The sequence below is a fragment of the Lemur catta genome, chromosome 18, assembly GCF_020740605.2.
Source record: "Lemur catta isolate mLemCat1 chromosome 18, mLemCat1.pri, whole genome shotgun sequence".
Classification (NCBI taxonomy): Eukaryota; Metazoa; Chordata; class Mammalia; order Primates; family Lemuridae; genus Lemur; species Lemur catta.
This window is the reverse complement of record NC_059145.1, coordinates 20,774,655-20,795,836: the sequence shown is the minus strand read 5'-3', so window position 1 is coordinate 20,795,836 and position 21,182 is coordinate 20,774,655. Positions and strand designations below refer to the sequence as shown.

Genomic DNA, 21,182 nt, shown 5'->3' with positions numbered 1-21,182 from the left:
AGCGCGCACTTATTTATTTACACTTCCCTTCCCTGAGCCCTCCATTCGCCATGGGAGTCAGTATGCATTAATGGCACTGAAAACCAGAGAACCTTCCAACTGCAAGTTACAGTAGTCACTGTGTCAGTGGAAACAATGAATCACAGACATTCAACCTGGGATGAGTTGTGGCAGCACCTTACATGTGTCACCAATGTGTCGTGTGACATGGCTGTTGCCATGGTGAGGCTCCATGTTCAGGAAATGTGTTAAGTCTCAGAGAAGGCATCCAGCCATCCCTCAAGATACCCATGCCCAGTAACATTGTGATTGGCTTCCTCTCTGGGAATCTTGTTGGAAGGAGGGGGGAAGGGGAGTCACTTGGGGAAAGCTGAAAGAAAATGAAGTATACCATCCCCAATGTCTGTGTGTGTGTGTGCTTCAGCACACTGAGAATAAAAATATCTTCAAAAATAATTAGTTTGAACTGTTCCAAAAGAATCAAAGTAGACTAGCCCAAAGAGGGGAGGGGGTAATTTTTATGTTACTTGTACGATGTATGTGCATTAAAACAAAGGATAAAGCAAAGGAGACCACAAACCACACAATCTCTTGGGCAGAACAGAAAAATTATATGGATCAAGGATGTACGGACAAATAATCCTGGTTATATTTACCAAAAAATCCTCCTCTTGAGCTTTTCTGACCCGAGTCTTCAACTTTGCCCTAGCACTGCTTTCATCATCCAAAAATAGTAATAAAAATAGTAACAGGCTCACAATCGTGAGCATTAAATGATCCACTGCTCCCGAAGCATTAAGCAGAGTATCTGACACCCAGTAAGCTGCTACTGCAGGTACCAGAACCATAGCTGTTAATACTACTATTACTTCTACACAGTACTTGGCTTGAAATAAAAAGAGGCCTATTCTAGCACACTGACTTTTAAGGGAAGATTTATGATTCTTTACATGCCAGCTTCCCAGATTTGGAATTTTAGGAAGTGGGTTAAGAACAGTCAAAATGTTCTTTTCCAAATGATAAAAATAGTTTTGTCAGAAAGAGGTACCTTTAAGAGAATTATATATAAATGTGGGCATATACGCAAAAGACGCCTCTATGGTATTGTGCTGTAGGAAACAACCAAGATGGTCACAGGACACTCAAAACCAAAACAAAACAGGAACAGCTGAAGGAGCAAGGGATTTTTAACCTAGAGAAGGCTCCAGAAGGACCTGTTAACTGTCCTCAAATCTTTCATAGGTTGTCATATTGACAAAGATGGGTTCTATAGAATCCCACGGTACTAAACCTAATTATTAAGTGGGAAGCCCCTGGGTGGTAAATTTGAGTCCTAAGAAAGAAAGAATTTCGTAGCCCTAACAGTTGGTCAAACACCTAATGGGTTTCCTCAAGGATAAAAGTTCACCATCCCCAGAGTTATTCAAATACTGTTTGGATGCCCATGTAGCAGCAATTCTGTCTCAAAGATCAAGGAAGAAGATACATGGGACGGTAAGCACTATCTTCACTCTTCTTTTAAACACAGAATGTCCAAGAGTCTTTGAGTGTGTATGATGGATGCTAGAATGATACATAGATACACATGCACATATACATACCATTCACATCCTGCACACTCTAGAGAGAGAACAGTAAATGCATCACAATGATCACAAACCACATATTTTATTTAGGGCAAGTTTAAGGGCCAATAACCAGCTATTATTTACCGAAAATTTACTGTGTGCCAACTCTTTTCTAATGCTTTATGTGTACTAACTCATTTAATCCCATAATCACCTATGAGTTAGGTGCCATTAGTAATTACATGTTAAAGAGGAAAAAACTGAGGCACAGAGAGATGTGACTTACCCAACTATACTGTTAGCAAGTGGCAGAACCAGGATTCAAACCCAAATTGTCTGGTCAACATCCTGTGTACTTAATCACCACACTTAGTTGTTGATTACATATTCAAGGCATTATGTCTTAGCCCTGGATCCTGGAATACATTTATTTTCCATTTACCAAAAAAAGATAAACAATTTGCAGAACTTCCAACATAATTCTGCCTTCGTCATAGTCTCTCTCCCACTTCCTTTTTTTATTATAACGGACATTTATGTGAAAACATGACATTTGCATCTTAGGGGTTCATCTTTTCTCAATGTTTATTCTTCAAGTGAAATAACAATACCTTGGTTCATGAAACCTGGCTTGCTGACAAGCAGAAACTCTTCTTCACGTCCAAGTCAGTTTTATCACAATACTTGATAAAGAAATGTGCCTCTAGACTATTCTTCGTATCTTTCCTGGAAAACATCCTTTTCGCTTCCCTTTCTTGCTCAGGTTTCCACCATCCTGTACTACAAGGATCCCTTGAGAACTGTGTCCACAAACCTTCTTCCTCACCTATCTTTTCTCACTGAAAACAATGCTGTTTTCTATCCTGGCCTTCATTTTACGAAAATGCCCCACTCCACAAATTCACTCTTCTTCCCCATGTTTCCCATTGCCTCAACTTCCCCCACCTGTTTACAACATAAACATTTAAAATCTCCAGCAAAGAGGGGAAGGAGAACTCTGGCTGAAGCATCCTCTCTCTAGAGAGCTCACAGGCACTTCTGATCGTTCTTGTCCTCCAGAGATTTCTTTAGACAAAATCAACGGACACACAAAACATGTCTCCTGGTCTCTACTCTTGCCTCGTGATAAATTAAGGGACATTTAGAAGAAAATTTCCTGCTTCTAATCATTCAATACCATCTCTAGGAGTTGTGCTGTGCCCAAATACTACTTGTACAATAATTCTTATATTTTTTCTTAAACTTCTCAAATTTTTATTAATGTTGCACTTTAGCAATGTGATCTGAGAAACCAGACTTGATGTGCTAATTCTATTTTTGCTACACATTTAATATATATCATCTATATTAAAAATAATACATAACTCTTAAATTTTAAAAAATGTTCATGGCTGTCTCCTAGAAAATTCATCTGAAATTCCACTGGTGAGATAGACATTTTAGAAAACACTGGTTCTGAAGAAAATATAAATCTGTCATTTTTCAAAGTCTGCTTTTCCTCTATGACTTATTTTCCCTTTCACTTCATTTTTCACCCCAAGCCTAACTTTTACTTCTAGTTATATTTTGAATATTTCTCTTGTATTAAATAAAGGAAGTGGGGGGCTCTCTAAATTTCACTCTAAATCAAGATATAATTACACAGAGCGGTTTATCTCAAGATGAGCATGAAACAAAAGCTGATGACATTATTATTTCATCTGAATCCAAAGAGCAAGTGATCGAGCTGAACCACCAGAGAGCTAGAACAAAGAGCGAATCCTTGCCGCCGCTTCAGAATCTTCTTCTAGACTAGGGCTTGGCAAACTACAGGCCCGTGGGCCAAATCCAACTTTGCCACCAGTGAGCTAAGAATAGTTTTTACTCTTAAAGGGGTTGGGGAAAAATGAAAATACTACTACTTAGTGAGACGTGAAAATTATGTGAAATTCGAATTTCAGTGTCTGTAAATAAATTTCATTGGAACGTAGTCACGCCCATTCGTTTCTGCATCGTCCACAGAAGGCTGCTTTTACCAGGACATCACAGGCAACAGAGGTTAATAGTTTTAACAGACCCGGTGGCTCCCAAAGCCTAAAACATTTACTACCTGACTCTTTACAGAAAAGGTTTGCTGATCGCTGATACAGACAGAGAAGTTAGACTAGCCTCCCACCATCACACATAGACACAAACTTTGGTTTTTTTAATTATAAAAGTTTTCCAAAAAACACAGTAGTAGAAAAAAGAGCATAAGAAACCTACCTCCACATACCCAGCACCAGGACCAGATAAAAAGCTCATTTTTTGTAACTGGGGCACCGGCTAGAAGCACAGACACCCACCGATCGGTACCATTCAGGCCTCATTTTCTACCAGCCCGGGTTTTGGTCCCCCCTAATTTTTCATGCAATTCTGCAGACTATTCACCATCCCAAGGGTAAATCATCCTGATACCTTTTTAAAGCAGCAACATTATTAACAATTAAAAAGCTGCCACCACACATGCACAATAACTTTCTTATATTTTAATATGCATATCCATAGTCTGATTATAACAGCGTGGAGAGATTGACAGGAAATGACTGAGTGTAATGGCTCCGAAGGAGATAGTACATTGATCAGTAAATAATACACGTTTCTTGAAACTGTCTAACTGCATATTTACACTTGTCAAGTCTCATACACTTTGATGACAGAATTCTTTTTCAAACATCTATGTAAAAACTCTAATACTGATTTTTTAAATGTTTTTAACAATTACAAAAGGCACATTTCTAAGATATATAAGGTTTAGATTTTATCCACCAAATAGTGCCACCTGGAGCATTCATTGCTGCATCTCAATACTCCGGGTTATAGCAGGGTATTGGTAAATGTCCCAAATGTGTTAAAATACGGTTGTAAACAGCATATACCTAGCACTCACAAGGTACAAAACACTGTATTAAAAACTTTTCACAGCCAGTGAGAGAGCTGCTATCATTGCTTGCACTTAGCAGATGAGGAAATTGAGGCTTCGAAGCTGGTGTGACTTGGCCAGGTGTGACGCTATCGGTGAGACCTGGGGCTGGGACCTGACCATCCACTCTAATTCAGAGACCAAGCTCTCCTTAACCAGGCTATGGGCCTGTGTCCGCGTGTGGGCCCAGAAATCTGTACCGAACACACTTCCCAGGCAGTCCCGGGATCACACTTTGAAAAACACAGCCCCAAGGACTTGGAGGTAGAGGAGAGGAAAATCTGACGGGCCTTGGGTTCAGGTCTCCCCTATTCCCCTCCGAACACTGCCCACAGGAGGATGAGAGAGAAAAATCTCCAACACATGTATTATAGCCCCTGGTACATCACATATACTCAATTATGACAGCTGCCATCATTTTACAGGTTAGTTAGGGAGCGCTTGTATGTCAGGTTCAAGCCTATAAGCTGTATTCTCCAGAAAATCACTTTAACTCTTGGATGATTAGGTTAGCATCTCCTTGCCCTAAGACTCTACATCAATTAACTTGCACCAGCAGCTGAGGACCAGCAAGGTGGGGTAGAAGAGAGGGGTGCAGAGACCTGGTTCTACCTTGTGATTGGTTTACCAACCACTAGACTAGACAGTGAGCTAGATAAGACCCTCATCCCCCCACACCCCTTTTTTAAGATAAAAGTGGTCAAAATAGTAAAAAGAAGAGGAGATAGTATAACAAACCCCCTTATACCTATCACCGTTGATAATCCAGAATTATCAAGATTCTGGCCCATTTTTTTCTTTTCTTCTTTTGTGAAGCTTTGTAAAGGAAATCGCAAATGACATGTCATTTTACCCTTCTATAATTCAATATGCAACTTTTAAAAATATGGAGAAACAAGTCCCCTTAATAATAACTGAATGTATTAATATATGTTGTATTAAAAAAAAAATCACACAGAGCATATTTGAAACTAGCCTCTCCTGGCCATCTGGCCTGAAAGTCCATCCCAGAAGGGCAGAAATCCCTGCAGTCCATAGACAAGGGGCCTAAATGACCTGACAAAGTGCCAGGACTTGACCTTCCCACTGCCTCACTCTCATCTTGGCCACAGATGCCCAGTAGTTAGGGTTTCCCCCTCCCGCACCCACTCTCGTGAGCAGCTGGCCTGCGGTTCTTATGCAGTTCTGCTCCTGAGTCCAGGAAGAAAATTCTTCGGTTCCGATGTTAGGGACTCTGTGAGCTGTCACCTCTGGGAGCATCCTTACTTTAGAGGAAACCCAAAGGAAATATGCAATGCTGAGCCCAATGCCATGATTCTGGAAGATTTTTAGACTGAGGACAAGGCCAGGAGATGAGGAATCTCTAGGAAAAAATGTTTGGAAGAAGCTATTCCCTTTTGTATCACTGGCTCCATGAAAATTCTGTCTGTGGATGAAGCTGCAGTTTTAAATGAGTTAGAGTCCATTTCTTTCATAAAGACAAGAAAAGACAAGTATAAACTACAAAATCTTCTCTGCCTGAATCAAATAAAAGGAACTTAAGTAACCATAGGACCTAGTCAAAGATGAGGAGGTAGCATGTCCTCGTGGTTAAGACAAAGGCTTTGAAATTAGCCGAAAATAGGGGTAAAACCTGCTTCTCTCTTTTTTTCCCTCCTTCTCATCCTTAACCACTTCTAACTCTTGTATGATTCTGAGCAGGTGACTTGCACCCTGAGCCTTTGTCTTCTCAATGGCAAAACAGGAACAATAATATCCAGAACAGAAAGATGCTGTTAGGATTAAAGGAGATGACCAATGTGAGACTTAAACTAATGGAGGAAAATTAAGTGTCTTATGAAGAGCTCCCATGATGATATGTTGCAAACATTACTAAAAATCTCATAGAACATAGGAGGGATAAAAAGATTTCATTTTATGAGCCTATTCCAATCACCTGGTTGAAGCTGCATAGAATACTGTATAGAGAAAAATCCAAGAGCCACCATCAGAACAGGCCATGACAGGAGCATGCTGATTTTGTCATCCTTGACCAAGGTCAACCATGTCATCCTGTGAACACGGGCCAAGGGGTCAACAATTCACACGCTCACGCACAATCACTTCCCAGAGCTCTGCTTACCATGACCAGCACAAATAACAATAGATGACACACTGAAATGATATTTAATTGTATGTTAACTGCTCTCTCATCCTTTTGCCTTCCTCCACAGGATGATCCAGCCAGGAGGCTCTCATCAGATGCCAGACCTTGATATTGGACTTCCCAGCCTCCAGAACTGTAAGAAATAAATTTCTTTTCTTTATTTAAAAAAAAATGTACATTAACTAGATGATATTTAAACACACTAATTGCTCATTTTTCTTTAAGAAGCAATTAAAATGATGGCAATTCTCAACAGGCAGCTCAGCAACCTACATATCAACTGAATGGAAATTTCCTTCTCTTAAGTCTCTGTGCATTACTTGAACCAAGTTAACAGAGAACAGAGTATTTTCAAAAACAACATGCAATGTAGTTTAAGTTCCTAGAATTTTACATCACGGAAGATGTCACTGAAATGTAATAGCTGAATGCCTTCTTCCCTGGTACAGTTTGCTTCGGTGTATTGATAAAAACCAAGATTAATACACAAAAGGAAATTGTAAGAAACTTGCCCTGCACCAGTCAGCACCTGGCACGTGTGCGCCTCTCCTTTTGAGAAGGAAACTGCCCTGGGAGAGTGAAAGTCTGGGTTTGGTTCTCACATCACCACTTCCTTGCCATGTTAGAGCCTCAGCTGATGCACAGGAAAAAAAGAGAGTGAGGATAGTTTCTTTCGTGTCTTTTCCAAAGTTACAAAAATCAGAAAAAAAAAAACACTATGAAACTATAATGTTTCACACACATAATACCAAAACCAGTTGAAGGGTAGAAAATAAACTACCTAACAAATCAGACAAATATGCCACATACAGGCTGTCAAAATCTAATCACTATACAACCTGATCACTGCCAAAATTCTACATGTGTAACATTCTTTCATTAATGTAACAAACATGGACTGTTTTACCTCTGTCTGCCAGTTACCGGGGCAGATATTGGGTATACAAAGACAAACTACAAAGATTGCCCAAAAGCCACTTGCCTTATATATCCGGTTGGCCATACTTTCACAAACAGTAAATCTGTAAGCTTGTCCAAAAGAATTTAGGTGGAACAATTCTGAGGCTACATCCACACTCAGTAGAAGAAAAGAAATGTGATCAACTAATAATGTCTGCCAGGGGCACAGGAATAGGCAGGGAAAAGGGAAACTATAAAATCAAAAGTGTGTCAAAAATGTTTGCCACTCTTGATTTAGACAAAGGGTTGGATGTTTTGTGTAGGTGTCATGTGAACAAAAGCCTGCCCAATACATTAAAAGTTTACAGTGAATTTGTATGTCCAGAAAAATGTGTGTATAATCCCATAAGGGGCTTAGAGAGGAATGGAAAATATCTGCAATATAAATGCAGATTACCTTTATTACAAACTTGGATCATATTCGCATTCCTAGACTAATTTCCTATATCATAAAACCTATATTCAATTTTATAAATAGCATACACCAAGAATCATAAATTCAGTTAATGCAGAAATTTAACAGATTTTTTTTTTAATAAAAGTGAGAAAAGGCTGTTTTAGAGCAAATATCTGAAAGGACAAAAAGGGTTCTTTCTTTGAAGATATGTTTTTCCCTCTGACTCTACCTCCTTAGGGACATAACTAGAGAAGAAATAAATTTCACAGCTAATGTATATGAAGTAACATGTTTAACATTATCCAATGAATTTATTTCTACCTACACCATATAAATTTATCTCACATAAACTGTCACCTCCAACAGAATTCATTAAAACAATGTTATAGCTTCCGAATTAAATGCAATCTTCTAATGGGAATTTAATCTTACAATAGTAGTTGGTGGATTTTCTTTTTTAATTGGCAAATGGAATAATTCATTAGTTTGTCTTACAGTTCTGTCTGAAGAATTTAAAAGTAAATTTGACTAGGGATGGGCTGGCCACTGCTGTGTGGTGCTGGGGAGTTAGTCGGGGGGACGGAGGTTCTTTCATCATCTTCAGAACTCCTCTTGCTGCTCACGGGCAGGAAAGGATGGACATCCTCTCTCACCATCCAGAATGACTACATTACTAACATATTCCATTTCTTCCATGTAAATGTCATGTTAATTTCTGATCTTCATCAAGCCAGACAATGGTTTCCACCTTGGCCCCTTGCCAATTAGCTATGTGGAAAATATTTAGCCAATGACATTACTTGCATTAGGTTAGGAACTGGAGAGAAAGGCAAAATAAACGCCTCGAAAATACTTCAGAGACAAAATGTAAGTTGACACTGTCTTCGCATGCGGGAGCCGGAGTGAGACAATCTGATAGGCAGCTGACAGCACTCATAACTGCTTATTAAATCTAGCCTCTCTTTATGGTGTGAGTGAAGATCTGTATTTTTACCAATATTAGGTTCATTGTGTTATGAAAGAGACCAAAATACTTAAGATTATTCGCTCCAGCTTATAAAACATATTATGTAGTTTATTAAATTGTTAAAATTACTTTTCAAAGTCAAAATTTCAGGGACTGGAAGTGTAAGCACAACAAAGTAGCCTGGCCCACTGACAGGCTGCAGCACAAGGCAGCCCGGAAGGGGCCAGCATTCCCATCCCAAAGTACCTGCCAGCCGCACCCAGCTTCTCCCAGAAGCTGCACCAACCACCACCTACCCCAAAACCAATGACAAAAAAATAATCTACATTCTTGAGTTTTATTTTAAAAAGCAGGAACTCCCAGCCAAAAAGTAGCCCCTTGCTAAGTCTTAAGTGAGAAGGATCTATTTTCCCATATTTTTATCTCTTCCTAATTAGTCAAAAGCTAGGAATTTGATTGTGAGAGAAATCAAAAGAGGAACTGTGGGCAAACAAGAGAAAAAAAAATGATGGGCAAATAACATACAATCATGTCACATGATGCGACGCCCTTCCACCAGATCCACCAGCAAGGGACAACTGACTGGCAGGGACGATGCAATGCCAAAGCAGAGACTGATACACAAGCCAGCATATTTGCTATCTCTAGTCAAGTCTTCTCAGGAAAACTCTATGCAAATCCAGACTGCTATTATCGCATTTATTAATAACATTGTGGCTAACTGCCTATTAAATATGCAGCAGACGTAGCCATGCTTCACTCCTGGAGTCCCGTGATGTGCATCCTGTAGGTACCAGTATCAACTGAAGCTTCACACTGCAGAAAAAGCCAACTCTTGAGTCCCTCCTGGTGAACGGTGGCATTAAAGAACCACGGCACAAAGGGAGAGGTGAAGTGTTCAGCCCTTCTTTTCTCCGTATCCTGCCCCTAAGTTAATTTATCATGCAGGCATGGTTATCACCAACATCAATCAAGTACATTATCCATTTTCTGACCTTAAAAAATTTGCCATAATGATGTATTTGTGCAAACCTTTTATCTCGCGGTTTCATTTCCTTGCATTTGAGTGAGGCGATTTGTTGTTCTGGCTGCCTACCCCTGTGCCTCTGACCCTGTGCTACCATGAGGACACTTACCATGAAACGCTTCACTCAGAATTACACTTTATTTCAGGCCTAAAGACTCCAAATTATCAGCTGTAACAATTAATTGGTGCTTCTTTTGGTTACTCAATAAACTGTAAAGTTCTAAAAGGCACAGGACTGTGAATAAATTTTTGACAGTGGAAGGACTAACTAGCTCTCAGATGCATAATGCATGGAAGGCCAGTCACTGCATCGCAGAGGGAGAGAATGAGTCCTCTGGGCAAGCCCTGCAAGCGTGCCTTGAGGAAAGACTGGGAGGAGCACAGAAAACCAGAACACATGCTCCAGCTCACAGGATTTCAGATACCTCTATCTTCTGCCAAAAATACAACAAAGGGAAGTTTATCACAGTCTGATAAATACAAAGAACTTCCTTATTTAGGAAAAAAAAAAACCAGTATTTTTAACAGGGCCTAACAGTACATTTCTTCAAAAGAGATATCATTTTCATTATAGTTGTTCAGATTGATTTTTCAGATAGTGGGCTTCACCTAATTGAAATTAATGAATAAAATGAGCCAAGTCTTCAACAAATCCATTCATGTGGTTTTGTTAAATTTCATACATCAATTTTCTTACAGTGAGATTGAGTCAGATGCTCTCAATACTGAAGACAGAGATGACAGGTAACCAAAAACCCGAGTTTGTTGCTATTTTAATACCTTCAGAATTCCAACCACTTCTATGAATTCTTGTGTGTGTATAAGACAGACCCAAGGCTTTGTTCTCAACACTACCTGGATCCCCAAAGACATAAATTTTCTTAACATATGCTATGCGTTCACTTATCTACAGACCATTCACAAAAGTCTATCGTAGCTGCACAGCAATGGAAAACCTCAGAAGAACTTCACATAGGTGAGGGAACCAGAGACTTGCCCAAGACCACCCAGTAAAATGACTGAAGATCTCTAACAGCACTGAAATTCCATGACTTCATTAACTATCTCTTTTCACTGTGGACATCTTTGCCTCATGTGTCACTGTTTACACTTGGCATTATTTCTTCACAATAAGGGAAGAGAATACTACAAGGAAGATAGAAGACTGGATTTTTTTCTCCACCTCTAGCTCCAGCAGAAAGGAATACACAGTATAAGTACTCAGTTACCAAACTACCCTAAATGGAAGTGAATTTTAGAGCCAATAGTTTCTTTGAGGATCATCTGGTCTCTGATATTTGGGCTAGTTGCTTCACTAAGGACATAGTTTCTATGGACATTAAAACTAACATAGTTTTTAATCTATGAAATGGGAGGGATTTGTTACGGTGACCTCTAACTATAAAATCTTTAAAAATCTGGCCAAGTAGTTGAATGCATAACAATGTCTTAGACACTTATCCTCAGAAGAGGTTTACTAAGCTGAATGGGTGCTAGGCGTCTTAATCTGTGTAACTAAGATAAGCTAGAAAGAACCACTGATTGAGGCCCAAATAACTAAGGTCCAGTCCTGACCAACCCCAGGGACTCAGACATCCCAGTTGGACTCTCTGGGCTTCAGCTGTCCCGTTTCTATACCCAGGAGATCTAAATATAATTTCTAGGGCCTACATAGTACTGACAGGATAGGATTCTCTAACCTCATGCTTTGTTTTTAAAAATATAGAAAATCAAAGAAGAGAAAGACTTATTTCCCCAATATCAGGTAACTATTAGGTCTCCCAAGTCAGAACATAGTGCTCTTCCTGCTTCCCTCCATTTCCCTCCAGTACACGGAATCTGTTTCAAAGACTAAGAAGGTGGGTTCATGCCAGTGGCTCTTACCATTAAATGCCATTCAATACAAAACCCTGAAACTATATGGTTCTCCATGAAATTGACCTCATTCTATGACAAAGCTCCCATTGAATGATGTCAGAGTTTTCACCCAAAACACCTGGCCTCAACCAAGCATTGTCTCTGATAATGGAAAGTCACAATGTCCATGACTACAGGGAGCCACTGATGGCTAGGGACTGGGACAGATGCTATCAAATATGGAAAACACACGTAAGAGGAAAATATCATCATGTCCCTTCTAATCCCCCCCCCAAAAGTCAATGAATAACCTGATGAAGTAAATTGTGATTTTAAAAAATGAATGCCCAGAAGTCTTTCAAAAAAACCTTTGAGAATCTAAAGTTCCCCACACTTTGGCTTTCTTAAGAGCCCTAATCATATGAAAGCTTGGGATGGGACTCTCTCCATGAACAAATCAGACTTAAATTTCCCCTAAAATTCAAAATGAAGTAATTATAGTCTCATTTCATGGTGGCTCATGTTTTCACCAAGTTGTAATGGGACCAAAACAGCAATTACTCAATTCAATTGTGCATATGGTCCACAGTTCAGATAGCCTAACCTTCAGAGTATGATTAAAACAAACAAGCAAGCAAAGTTCCCCTGTGTCCCGTGATGCCTTTTATAAATCCTCAGATCATTGTAGGAATTCTCTGAAAAGGTTATACCAGAAAGCAATGACAGAGTTTGTCCCTTCTTTCAGAATGAGAATCTTTCATCCTCCATGGGCAACTGTCCTGGATGGACTTTTTGTCTTGTGAATTTTCAGATGAATAATCGCAAACATGCACTCACCCTGTGGGCTAGCAGGCATCACATCCATCCGTTCATGGTTGACAGCAAATCAGAGAAGGGACTGAAGCCCTCACCATTGCCGAAATGTTTCGTTCGGAAACTGGAATTGTCAGCAGAAGCTCCTGGGACACTGCAACATAAAAATATTTTTTTACACATAACTAAGATGTAACTTCTAAAACCACCACTTCCTTAAACTTGAAAACACCAAGACAGACATAGATTCTAGAGCTAGGGGAAAATACCGCTCAAGCGAGACTATGTCAATACATCAAGTGTGATGCTGTCAAGTATGAACCGGAAATACTGTTTAGAAAGATACATTTACCAATTACTTCAACACATCCACTGAAAGGTGGTTATTTATTGCAAAATTTATACCAAATATTTTAAATATTTTAGCATTACAAAAATATCACATCCCATTATAAAGTATTTAGGTAACAATAAGCTGTTTTAACACAAATCTTACATGAATAAATGTACCATTCCTATTAAGTAATGATCTTTTCCAGATGGTGAAAAAATATAAGAACTCTAAATAATAATTATTTTAAAATAAGTTATTTTAAAAATAATAATGAACATAAAAACTAGTAAGAGATCATGATTTTTTCCTCCAAAATAATTGTTTTATTCTAAAAATGCTTATGAAAATTACATAAGAAGCAATAATCATGAAGATATTTCCACCAATAAAGAACATATTTCAAGATGGTCAGGGTTCAGAGTTTAGAAGCCTGAGTTCTGGACTCAGTATTGTCATCAATCACGTGGCCCCAGAAGAGCCTATTTAACATCTCAGGATTCCAGTCTCTTCATCTGCAAGGTCAGAACATTAACCAATCCTCTCCAAATTCCTTCCACCTCGAAGCCTGTGTTTTTGAATAGAGTACACTTATTCTAAATAGCCTAATCTATTAGTTTCTCCTTTAAGCTTCCTGATTAAAAAGAGGTTTTAACCAGGAATCTCTCTTATGCCAAACTGCCATCCACACTGAAGATGTGCAGTGGGCAGAGAGCTTTGCAAGTGTTTAGAAGAATTTTCAACCTGGCACTATTTCCCAATGCTGGCGAGCTGGCACCCTCAGTGGCTGAGAACATCCTATAGATGCCCATGAAAAGTTTCCATTCATCTCCAGAGAGCAGAGCTCCAACTCCTGTGGAAATCTGTCCAAATGTACTCTAGAACAATGCTTCTCAAACTTAAGTGTGCATAAGCATCTCTTGGAGAACTTTAAAAAAAAAAATACAGATTCCTGCGCCACACCCTCAAAGACTCTGACTCTGTAGGTCTGGAGTGGGGCCTGGGGCTCTGCATTTATAGCAAATGACCAGGGGATGCTGACACTGCCAATCACAGACCACACTTTGAGTCCAGATGATGGTGCCCTGTCCTCCAAGGCCCCATTCTCCAAGCCCATAAGCAGTCTTGAGACCCAAAAAGTGGTTCCAAGACTCAGAGAGGCTCCCCCAGAGCTATGGAGTCTATGTCACATAGCAAAAAGGAAATGGGCTGAAGTTGTTGACCATCTTTGGGATAAAATTCAAACTTTTTTCTGTGCCCTAGAAGGCCCTACATAATCCGATCACTTTCTACTTCTCTGATGTGACCTCAAACTACCAATCCAACCGCTAACTACAACCAATGCAGATACAGTGGCCTTCCTTCTGTTTCAAGCAGCCAAGTGTTTTCCTGCCTCAGGGCTAGTGCATTTGCTATACCAGCTCCCCAGGATGGCATGATTCTATTCCTTACACAACTGGCTCCTTTTTATCGCTGGGTCTTAGGGACAAAGGCCACTTCAAGAAGCCTGACCTGCCTACCAACTTAAGCTAGGTTCCAAGTTACTCTCCATTATATCATCCTATTTGCTTACTTCAGAGCTCCTGTCATAATCTATAAACTTTCCCATTGATTCACTTGTCTTTTCCACTAGAATATAAGACCAGTGAGAGAAAGGAAAGGAACTCTGTTTTGTTCTTCACTATACTCCAAAACTTCAGAAAATGCCCAGCTCATAGAAGGTGCTCAATATAAATTTTTTGGATCAACAAATGAATCAACAATTGAAAGAACTCTCCAGCATCCTCTAAAAATATAACTGCCATTTGCTGAAAACTTACTATGTACTGGATATCATTTTAAGTATTTTGCAACGGTTATTTCATTTCATTCTATTCTGACAACAAAGTTCCTAGTAGATACCATGACCATAAGCTCAATACACAGATTTTAAAAAACTGAGGCACAGTGAGTTTTAGTAGTTGGAGTCTATAAAGCTTGGACCTGTAAGGACTCCATCCTTTTCCTGCCACACTAATACAAAAATCTAGAGTGCCTATCCTGTGCTAGATACCCTTCTAACTCAGGCTTGCTCAAGCGAGTTTTGGCTATGATGCCTTGTAGGAGACACTTACCCTTTCTGAATCTAAGCTTCGTTTTCCATACAAGAACAGCTACGGCAGCCCGCACTGACCAGGCAGATGAAAGCAAGCCAGCACAGCAGACCAGGGGTAAGGTGACAGGGAGAAGTGAGAAATGTGGCAAGCTGGAAAACCCCCACACTCTCAGCAAAAGGTGCAACCCCTGCACATCACTCGCCAATTACTGCCACGTATGAATGCAAACTCATAGCTTCAAGAGCCTTCAATTCTACAAATGAATGCAATAATCAATAATTATGCAATTTCTATTTAGTGAAATTACATAATTTCTCAAAGATGGCAGATAACTTCTTAATAGTTTACATTAAAAAAAAAAAAACAACCTTGAGACCACTGTAGCAAATGATTGCTGAGGTCAATCCATATCTCCAGTTTTGAGATTCTAGAGTGATTCAGAAACATGGAGAAGCTGTATGAGTGAACACAGAAAAACACAGCAGGTATCTGTGCAGATAAGGACTTTCTAGAGGAATTAATTATCTTGAGCAAATTTGGGGAAGGAATTAAAGGGTAGTAAAAGCATTCTAGGGTCAGAAGAGCATATTGAGAAGCTTGGGAGTGGGTAGCAGGCAAGTCACCAGTAAATAGCACTTTCTACCTTAGACACTTAAAGAAAAGAACAAAGAACACCAGTGCGGGGAGAGAGCTCGTGGAAGATTTCATGTAGGAGTTTAATTTTCATTCCAGATTGGAGTAGCAGCAGGTTTCTCGGCAAGACATACATTGGTCAAACAATGCCTAAGAATATGAACAGTAGTGCTGCCTTGCTTGACTTCTAATACATTAAAGTAACCAGGCATATCCAAAACTAAAGGATGAATCACCACTATGGTTTGTGGAATTTTTGTTTTTGTTTTTGTGTGTGTGTTTTGTTAAGAATCCAACAGACAAAGGACTGAATTCCAGCTTCATGGAGCTCTATAATAACCAAAATACTTAACTGCTCTGAGCTCTGGAAATGAAAAATATAGCAATTGAAATAAAGAAAACACACAAGAGGAGAAGACCAGACATCCAAAAACTTATACAGAACAAAGCCCAGAGGCAAAAACAAAAAAACAACCAAAAACCTATCTACCTAGAATTGTATACCCAGAAAAAGTATCTCTCAAAAATGAGGGTGAAATTAGAGTTTTTCAATAAACAGAAGTTTATCAAAAGTTTATCAGTTACCTAAAAAAAAAAAATTCTAAGATTTATTTCAGGCCAAAAGAGAACAATTTCAGGCTGAAAGTTCTCCGATTTGAGAAAGTAAGGAAGAGCCAAAATAATGGGGGAAACTGAGTAAATGAAAAGTAAATGCATCAATAAAACAATGCACAAGTCTCAAAATTAAAAAAAAAAAAAATCTGGCAGTACCATCACCTGCTTCCTACCCCAGCTCCCTTATTTGCACGGTAGCAATATCAAACCTGAGTATGCAACTGGGGGACAAGCTTGAAATGCAGATTCTCACCCTCCACAGCCCAGAGATTCTTCACCAGGTTCCAGGAATCTGCATTTCTACCGGATACCCCAATGACTCTGAGGAAGATCTGAAGAGCACTGCATTGCTCTCTGACCACTTTAGGATTATTTAGTGAGCCCCCCCTGGGGTTCAGCCCTGGGGTGGCAGGCTTTATCAGCTGGAAAGCTAGCAAGCCTTTGTTCTTTGCCACTTCACTACAGCCTCAGGAGTACCTTGGGCCAGGAGGTCAGCAGTAACCCTGCCTCAACCCTGCTAATCAAGAGCTGCAATAAATTAAAAGCCCATTAAAATATTTTAGAGAAAAGCCTAGAAGTGCTGAAACATTAATTGTGCCATATTCAATCTGTTTTCCTAGAGATTTGAAAAGCCAGATTACCATCTTGGGGGTCATTAGAAAGAATGAAGCTTTCTCCCTTTTCAATTTACATATTTAAAAATGCATGCATTCTGGCAGTGGCTACTAAGTCCTTTCCAAGTCCTGTGGCTACTCCAAATGCCACAGTCTAGCCGTGGAGAGAGAAGCCTGGAATGCCACCGGGGCCTGCCTTGTTTTTTAAAGCAAAGAACTAAAATCCCAGGGCCTGTGGTTGCAAAACAGCTCCGGGAAAACAGGTAGAGGCAGCAACAAAACAACAGTGATGTTTTCTTGTTTTGTTCTCCCCTGTTTATTTTCCCTGAAGCAATCCCTGCTCGGTACAAAAGTCTGCAGGGAGCTGGAAAGAGCAGCTGTGGTTCCCTGAGGCCGGGACCTAGCAATCAAGTTGTTTACCAAACACTGCCAGGCACCAGAAAAACAACAACAGCACAGACAGCATTTGCATCTATTTTTCAAAAACAACCTCCAAAAGTCTGCTGCCAGCCCTGGAACTTCTCTGCGCAGCTGAGAAAAGAACTTAGAAATTAAAGGAATAAACTGCACTGGATATTGGCCCCCATGGCCTAAATGGAATCTATTATTGTATTTCTATTGAAAAATGCCTGTCCTGAAAAAGGAGAACTGGGGGTCTGCAGAATTTCAAGCAGTGGATTGATACAGACAACGTGCTGATCACGGGCATTTCCGAGCATCCTAACAGTGGCCATCCTAGCAACCTGACATCATCTGCTAAGCCTCCAGCCCCTCACAGACATCTTCAGGCCAACACCAGAATCTCCTGGAGGGTTTATAAAACACAGACGCTGGCCCCTCCTCCAGTATCTCATCCTGCAGGGCAAAGGTGGGGCCTGAGAATTTCTAACAAGTTCCAAAGTGATGCTGGTGCTACTGGTTAGTTCCAGGCACCACACTTTGAGAACACCTGCTCCAAAGCTAGGTACTTTCTAGCCATCCTGAAGATTTGGGAGCAAGTTCCCCACCTTGACCTCTCCCAGGGTGACCTGGGTGAGGATGGCAGTAAATGTGCCCAGCAGCTCCCTGAACAACACGCACTGGCTGGTTTTCCACTTGCTGCTCCAGATGCTCCGCCCGCCATCTCCCACCCTGCTCCCTACCCTGAAAGGCTGCTTTCAGGCTTGCAGTTGTTTTCAACCAATGGTGGTGGTGGTGGGGGGGTGTCCTCATTGCAGGAAGCCAGGGAAGACAGGGTATTCATTCCTCTGGCTCCCACCCCACCGGACACTGCAGGTCAGCACTGCAGGTTGATCCAGTCAAACTAGTCACAGCTCCTGCGAGACAGCTCTCTCTTCGCACTACTCTCTCCATGTCCACTTACCCCTATCCTCCTCCTCTTGTCCCTTCAGGCCTAGGAGAAGTAAAAGCCAACTATTTCAGGCAGGAACCCTGATACAAAAGTCAAATACAATGTGCTGTCCACTAGATCTCCCTTGGTTTAAGAATGCTAAAATCTGGAATTTTATATACACATATAACATAAATATGTATATACACACATATAAACACAAATGTATATATGTACATATGAATATCTAGACATATCCATATATAGATCTTTACAGATTTTTTTCTAAATACAGCTAAATCAGATTGGTCAGAAGACCTGGGAGTCCCACGACCAAGGCCATCTCATGGGGTTTGCATGGACGTTCCTTCTGGTCCCACGTGCCACAGCAAGAGTGGGCCCACTTTGTCTAATCAGTTATACAACCTGATAGGAAGAAGTGCATTTGTGAGAGCTTCAATCCTTCTCTAATTTACTAACTTAGTTTCCTTTGTTGCAAATGGCACCAAAATAGAAAGGGAACAGAAGTGGGTGGAGCAGGCTCCATCACCAACTCCTGTGAATAACTTTCTGACAACGCTGAACCCAGTTCAAAAAGCACATCAGCAGCAAAAAAAGGTATGTGTTGTCAGTTCATAAATAAAATGCCAATCTGCCTCAATTCATTAGGCTAGGAAAAGAAGAACAAATAATACTTCTGTCTTTAAAATAATAATAATAATAACAACTACTCAAATGTACCCTAAATAAGTATCTGCCTTTACAGCTAAGTTCTAGAGTTCTAGTAAAAACATTCACCACATTTAACCAAATGGGTCACTACGCCAACCTCCGTGGCTTGGGCAAGTCCACTTAACTTGGTTTCAATGATGTTCCCTATAACTAACTGATCACTATTGCTAAGATTTCACCAGCAAGATTTCTTTCAACTCACTAGAGGACTTATTGGTATCTACGCTCAAAAACAAGTTTTTAAGTAAACCTGCTAGACTAATTAGAACACATGGGGAATATGGTTTCTATGTAATTACCTTTCCAGCTCTGAGGCTCAACCAGAAACCTCCTTGGTTTGTTTGTTTATCATTCTCCTTTTCATTAACAATCTTCTGAGCATTCCACTTGAAACTTGCAGGCGGGTGGGTCCTTCCTGCAGCATCTGTCTGCACCGCACTATGCTCCATCTATGTCCAAACTTAACTATGACTGCTGATTGACTTAACTGCCACCCCACCCTGTGTCATCACTTCCTCTCTTCAGGGATGAGATCGACTACCACAGTGGCCTCTTACGAACATCCCAGAATCCCTCTCCTGTGCTGAACAAACTACTCCTCCTTCCCTGGGCCCCATGCTCACCTCTCTCCAAGGCCCTCTACCACCAACATCTGGATGAATGGAGAGGTATGCTTTTTACCCTTAAAAAGATGCCCCTCTCTCCTTTTCCAGAAGCCACTCACTCCACACCCCTTGACTTCAGGTAAATAAGGAGGAAAGAGTTGGCCTAATTCCTGTTACAGCCTAATGGTTGCTGTGCTAACAGCCCACCTTGCCTGTCACTCCCCCAAGGAAAATACCATCCTCCTCCTCCACTGTGACTCAGGATCCTTCCAAACCCTTTCCACGGGCACATCCAAGGGAACCACTGCTCTCAGCCCAGCCACGTGACTTTTACTTCTAAATGTCAAGGATGTTCTTCTACACCGTTCTCAGGTATTTTAGTACAGGTTGAATAGCGCCAATGTAAAAATCCAAACTCCAAAATGCTCCAAAGTCTGAAAATTTTTGAGCACCAACAGAATCACTCAAAGGAAATGCTCATTGGAACATTTCAGATTTCAGACTTTTGGATTTGGGCTGCTTAACTGGCAAGCATATATAATGTGAATATTTCAAAATAAAAAAAAAAACAAACTGTGAAATACTCTGGTCCCAAGCACTTCGGATGAGAGATATTCAACTTGTATGTGGTTCACAATTTCTGTCTAGACTCTTTCAGTGTGAGCACTTCTATCAACTTTAGTAGTTATGAAGATGGTCCTTCCAACAGCCTATCCAAGGCTTACAACAGGCCTGTTAGGGATACAGCACTCAAAAAACTTGTTTGCTATTGTTTTTGGAGATGGGGTCTCACTCTGTCACTCAGGCTGGAGTGCACTGGCACGATCATAGCTCACTGCAGCCTTAACTCCTGGGCTCAAGCAATCTCCTGCCTCAGCCTCCCAAGTAGCTGCGACTACAGGTGCACGCCACCACTCCTGTCTAATTTTTTAATTTTTTGTAGAAATGGGGTCTTGATATGTTGCCTAGGCTGGTCTCAAACTCTTAGCCTCAAGTGATCCTCCCACCTCAGCCTCACAAGTAGCTGGTATTATAAGTATGAGCCACCATGCCTGGCCCAAAAGTATTTGTTGAATGAGTGAACACATGCCTGTTTTATCTTAACTCCCGTAATCCTAAAAGGTTCTAGCCTACTGGAGAAGCAGTACAGTGCCAAAGCTAAGAACACACGCTGCAGAACGGACTTCCTGGGTTCAATCCTAGCTCTGCCCCATACTAGCTACTCTTGACCAATTCCTCCATACGTGAAAATCGGGTTAACATTTGCCTATACACAGTACAGACTTAATAAATGTTAGTTAATTGATGCTACTTCCTCTACACCTGAGGGCATCGCCAAAACATGGATCTCACCATCCCTTAGAACTGTTCCACCTCTAAGACCTTGAATTCTGAAATTCTCTCCTGACTAACAACCTCCCATGGAGTTACCTCTTGCTGGGACATTTCTCTTGAACTTGCTCCTGGACTGTACCAAGACATGCCACTACCATCTTGAACCAAAATCTCCTTCCTGTGCATACAATCCACTCTGCCCTTTCTGAACTCCA

At 40.6% G+C, this 21,182-nt stretch overlaps 1 pseudogene across 1 annotated transcript in view; it reads right to left on the bottom strand.

Moving 5' to 3' along the window:
• The window catches only part of LOC123623007, a 342,887-nt pseudogene that overhangs the window by 243,457 nt on the left and 78,248 nt on the right, over positions 1–21,182 (bottom strand). The window contains exon 3 of the transcript XR_006729732.1: positions 12,701–12,830. The product of XR_006729732.1 is annotated as a forkhead box protein P1-like (transcript). The remainder of the gene's footprint in view (positions 1–12,700; positions 12,831–21,182) is intronic.